General features: G+C 39.4%; 1 non-coding gene across 1 annotated transcript; it reads left to right on the top strand.

The window, feature by feature from the left end:
• Nucleotides 1-5,513: 5,513 nt before the first annotated feature.
• On the top strand, nucleotides 5,514-5,620 carry LOC141676404 (small nucleolar RNA R71). Its single transcript, XR_012556996.1, has one exon. It is a non-coding gene; the product is annotated as a small nucleolar RNA R71 (small nucleolar RNA).
• The last annotated feature ends 564 nt before the right edge of the window (nucleotides 5,621-6,184 follow it).

Genomic DNA, 6,184 nt, shown 5'->3' on the forward strand with positions numbered 1-6,184 from the left:
AAGCAGCAATATTTCATCTTTTCATCTGCATATTTCAAGATCATATTTCTAGTTTTTATTGTTAAATCCAAACCACTAGAAATCTTTATCTTGCTCTTGTGTAACAATCTAGCGGATCAAAATCCCTAGAACTTAATCTCAAATCGCGTTTAGCATTTGATTCTAATTATTGTAAAAATAGAAAAAGTTCATGTCGAATTTATTCTAAATTTGTGATAATTAATTTGAGATTAATTCCTTGTAATCGATACAGTTATTGTAACACCTTTCAAGTTTAATCATATTTTTATTTAACTTGAATTTTGTTTCACATTTTTTATTCCGCATTTAATTCGATTATTCGGTACTGTTTGTATTCAACCCCCCCTTCTACAAACACATTGGGACCTAACAGTTACCTTATACTCAATTCTTTCTGTATCTGGTAGATTTTCGGGAAAAAATCAAAGTGTTCGAATTTGGATTCTGACCATCTTTACATACACTTATTTATCATATAGAGTACTAATAATATCCCAGAAGATCAATAAAAGAGCCCCTACATAGTGTGGCATGAAAAGTTTTGTTATTCAGCATAATCAGCAAAACACTATTCATAAGGGTTTCAAAAATTTGAAAAATTGGGGTTATTACACAAGGTCTCTGGAAAAAAAATTGCCAATATTTTTCTAATTTTTTTGGGTTTTTGAATAAAGTACTAAATTCTAAGGGTTCCTATGGTCTCATATCTTGGGTTGCCTCCCAAAAAGCGCTTCATTTACATCATTAGCTTGACATAGAGTAATGCGATCAAGTTGACAATAAAACGGCACTAACCACTTCACTGTTCGCCGTATCCCCATAATAGTGCTTTAATCTCTGACCATTTACTTTGAATTCTTGGCCCGGATCGTTCTCAAAAATCTCCACCGCTCTATGTGGAAACACAGTTTTGACGATAAATGGTCCAGATCACCTTGATTTCAACTTTCCAGGAAAAAGTCGGAGACGAGAGTTGAATAGAAGAACTTGTTGCCCCGACACGAATGACTTAGGCGATAGCTTCCTGTCATGCCACCTTTTTACCTTATCCTTGTACATTTTGTTATTTTCATACGCTTGAAGTCGAAATTCATCAAGTTCATTTAACTGAAGCATTCGCTTCTTCTCAGCTGCATCTAGATCAAGGTTTAACTTATTCAATACCCAATAAGCCTTATGCTAAAGCTCCGCAGGTAAATGACATCCCTTACCATAGACAAGTTAAAACGGGGATATCCCAAGTGGAGTCTTGTATGCTGTTCTATAAGCCCAAACAGCTTCGTCGAGCTTCAAAGACCAATCTTTCCTTGACGGACAAATGACTTTCTCTAGAATGCACTTGATCTCTCTATTTGACACTTCAGCTTCACCATTAGTTTGTGGATGATAGGCAGTAGCAATGTGATGATTCACATTGTAGTGTTGCATTATAAAAGTGAACTTATGATTGCAGAAATGTGACCCTTCATCACTTATGATAACTCGTGGCATTCCAAACCTTGTGAATATCTGCTTGTGAAGAAAACTCAACACTACCTTTACATCATTAGTCGGCAGAGCCTTGACTTCTACCCATTTTGAGACATAATCGACTGCCAACAAGATGTACTGATTATTGCAGGATGAGATAAATGGTCCCATGAAATCGATTCCCCAAACATCGAAGACCTCAACTTCAAGCATCATATTCAAAGGCATCTCATCCTTTCTGGTAAGATTCCCAACTCTTTGGCAACGATCACACCTTAAAACGAACTGATGTGCATCCTTAAACAACGTAGGCCAGAAAAAACCTGCTTGAAGAATACGAGCTGCTGTCTTTTCACCACCATAATATCCACCATAAACTGTGGAATGACAGTCTCGTAATATCCCCTCCGTCTCACAGAATAGGATACATCTCCTGATGATCTGGTCAGCTCCTTGTCTAAACAAATATGGTTCATCCCACATGTACCACTTCACCTCATGAAGAAACTTCTTCTTTTGAGCCGCATTCAAATTAGGAGGCATTATATTGCTAACAAGATAGTTTACAATGTCTGCGAACCATGGCTCTTCCTCTTGAACTGTGAACAACTGCTCATCCGGAAAAAATTTGTTGATCAATGTCTTATCATGTGAAGTAGAATCAGGATTTTCCAATCTAGAGAGATGGTCAGCTACTTGATTTTCAGTACCTTTTCGATCCTTGATCTCTAACTCAAATTCCCATAGCAAGAGCACCCAACGAATAAGTCTAGGCTTTGAATCCTTCTTGGAGACCAGATAGCATATGGCAGCGTGATCAGTAAACACTGTCACCTTTATCCCAAGTAGATATGATCGAAATTTTTCGAATCCAAAAACTATAGCCAAGAGCTCCTTCTCAGTAGTGGTGTAGTTCAATTGGGCTCCATTTAGGATCTTGATAGCATAGTAGACCACATGAAATATATTAGACTTTCGCTGCCCCAGAACTGCTCCCACTGCATAATCACTTGCATCACACATCATCTCAAAAGGTTCTCTCCAATCAGGTGTCGTAATAACTGGTGTAGTGATCAAACTCTTCTTGAGAGTCTCGAATGCTGCCAAGCATTCATCATCAAATTTGAAGGGCACATCTTTCTCGAGCAATTTGCACAACTGCTTAGATATCTTAGAGAAGTCCTTGATGAAACACCGATAAAAACCCGCATGACTAAGAAAACTACGGATTTCTTTCACAGAAATAGGTGGCGGAAGATTTTCAATGACTCCCACCTTGGCTTTATCCACCTCAAGACCCTTACTAGAGACCTTATGCCTAAGAATGATGCCTTGCTACACCATGAAGTGACATTTTTCCCAATTGAGCACCATATTGGTTTCCACACACCTTTTGAGCACTAAACGGAGATTATTCAAGCATTCATCATACGAATGTCCAAAAATGGAGAAGTCGTCCATAAACACTTCGACATTATTTCCAATCATATCAGAGAATATAGCCATCATGCATCTCTAAAAAGTGGCAGGTGCATCACATAAGCCAAAAAAAAACTCTGCGGAAAGTAAACGTGCCGAATGGACAAGTGAAAATAGTCTTCTCTTGATCTTCTAGTGCAATGCAAATCTGATTGTAGCCCGAATAGCCATCCAGAAGACAATAATACTCATAACCAGCCAACCTATCAAGCATCTGATCAATAAATGGAAGAGGGAAGTGATCCTTCCTTGTGGCTTTATTCAACTTTCTGTAGTCCATGCATACCCTTTATCCTGTGACTGTTCGAGTGGGGATGATCTCGTTCTTCTCATTTTCTACCACAGTAATACCTCTTTTATTAACGGGGCTCACCCAAGAACCGTCAGAAATAGGATATATAATTCCTGCATCTAGCCACTTTAGAATTTCTTTCTTCACCACTTCTTTCATAATAGGATTAAGCCTTCGCTGTTGCTCAACAGTCTGCTTGCTACCTTCCTCTAGCAGAATTTTATGCATACAGTATGAAGGGCTGATCCCTTTTATATCTGCTATAGTCCATCCGATGGCCGATTTGAATTCTCTCAAAATCCGCAAGAGCTTGTCCTCATCACTACCTGAAAGGTAAGATGCAATAATAACAGGTAAAGTAGATGCATCACCTAAAAAAGCATACCTCAAGTGTTCAGGCAGTGGTTTAAGCTCCAAAGTAGGTGCTTCCTCAATAGATGGTTTGAGCTATCCCTCAGCATTCTTGAGATCATTATTACCAAGAGATTCAAATGGAATGTCTAGCTTTCGTTTCCGAGGAGAAGCATTTAGATATTGTAACTGCTTATTGCTTTCCTCATCATCACTGTCAAATTCCCCCAATAAGGCTTTTTCTAAGGCATCAGACCTTAGCATATGATCAAGTTCTGAAATAACTGCAGAATCGACCAAATCCATCTTGAAGCACTCCTCATCTTCCGTAGGGAATTTCATTTCATTGAACACATTGAATGTCACATCCTGATCTTGCACCCTCATAGTAAGTTCACCTTTTTGCACGTCTATCAAGGTACGGCCTCTGACCAAGAAAGGTCTTCCCAAGATGATGGGAATCTTCTTATCTTCCTCGAAATCCAGAATGGCAAAGTCTGCAGGAAAGATGAGCTTGTCCACCTTTACTAGCACGTCCTCCATGATGCCTCGTGGGTATGTAATAGAACAATCAGACAATTGTAGAGACATGTAGATGGGCTTCGGATCAGAAAAATTCAGCTTTTTGAAGATAGACAACGACATCAGATTGATGTTTGCTCCCAAATCGCAAAGGCACTTATCGAATTACAACTTGCCAATGGTGCAAGGAATGGTGAAGCTACCTGGATCCTTAAGCTTTGGAGGTAACTTTTGTTGTAGCACGGTACTGCACTCTTTCGTCAGAGCAATGGTATCAAGATCATCCAGTTTCACCTTCCTTGAAAGAATACCTTGCATGAATTTCGCATAACTAGGCATTTACTCCAAAGCCTCAGCGAAAGGTATGTTGATGTGAAGTTTCTTGAACACCTCCAGAAACTTACCAAATTGCTTATCCATCTTTTATTTTTGCAATCGCTTAGGAAAAGGTGGTGGAGGATAGAGCTGTTTCTCCCCTGTATTACCCTCAGGCAGAGTGTGTTCAACAGTAGTCTTCCTTGGTTCCCCCTCTTTATCCTTTTTCTTTTCTTCTTCATCTACAACTTCAGTTTCTCCATCTTTTGCTTTTTCAGCATTAGCAACTTTTCCAGACCTTAAGGCGACAGCTTTGACTTGTTCTTTAGCTTCCTTCCTGCCTGGCACTTCAGTATCGCTGGGAAGTGTGCCAGTTTGACGATTGAGCAAGGCATTGGCTATTTGTCCAATTTGATTTTCCAAGGTCTTGATAGAAACAGCCTGACTTTTGCACAACAGCTTTAACTCCTCGAAATCAGCACTAGAAGGTGGAGGAGCACCTCCTTGTTGAGGATATGATTACCTTTGAGCATATTGCTGAAGTTGCTAGAATCCAGGTGGATTAAACTGTTAACTTGCAGCTTGCTGATATGGTTGCTAAACAGCATTCTGATTATTACTCCAACTGAAATTGGGATGATTTATGTTATTAGGATGATAAGTAGCGGGCACAGGCTGCTGCGATCTCTGAAAATTGTTCACATACTGAACAGATTCATTAACAATAGAATACTGATCCGTAGCATGAGAGCCTGCACAAAGCTCACAGACAATAGCTATTTGATTGACTCCATAGTTGGCTAAAGAATCGACCTTCATAAACAGCGCTTGGAGCTGCGTTGCAATAGCTGTAGCTGCATCAACTTCCAGAATACCTGCTACCTTCCCAGATATCATCCTTTGAGTTGGGTTTTGATACTCGTTTGCAGTCATAGTTTTAATGAGATTATAGGCCTCAGTGTAGCTTTTGGCCCACAAGGCGCCTCAAGAAGCTGCATCGAGCATGGGCCGTGATTGGGCCCCTAAACCATTATAGAACCCAATGATCACCATCCAGTCAGGCATACCATGATGTGGACACTTTCTCAACATCTCCTTGTAGCGCTCCCAAGCTTCGCACATAGATTCTCCTTGTTGTTGTGCAAACTGAGTAAGAGCACTCCTCATAGTTGCAGTCTTGGCTATTGAATAGAACTTCACCAGAAACTTTTACACGAGATCTTCCCAAGTAGTGATGGACCCAGCTGGTAAAGAATGTAACTAGTCCTTAGCTTTGTCCCTCGGAGAGAATGGGAAAAGCCTCAGCTTGATAGCCTCATAAGTAACACCATTATATTTGAAAGTACTACAGATCTCGACAAAATTCCTGATATGCATGTTGGGATCTTCAGTCGCAGCACCTCAGAAAGAAACAGAATTCTGCACCATCTGAATAGTGTCCGGCTTGATTTCAAAAGTATTGGCCTGAATAGCCGGATGAATGATGTTTGACTGAATGTCATCAATTTTAGGCCGAGAAAAGTCCATAAGAGTTGGATCAGTGTAACAACTGGTATTTTGTGTAATATTATTTGTGAACTCTGTATCATATTAGAGTCGATTATAAATATGCAAAATGATTGTACGTTAGTGTGAATGGAAATTGCTGCCTTATAAATTGCTTTATGTAGTATATAAATTTTTTTTTCAAAGCAAGAGTTTTATTAATTGCCCTTATTTTTTATTTATAAAGAA

Source organism: Apium graveolens, chromosome 7 (genome assembly GCF_009905375.1).
Source record: "Apium graveolens cultivar Ventura chromosome 7, ASM990537v1, whole genome shotgun sequence".
Classification (NCBI taxonomy): domain Eukaryota; kingdom Viridiplantae; phylum Streptophyta; class Magnoliopsida; order Apiales; family Apiaceae; genus Apium; species Apium graveolens.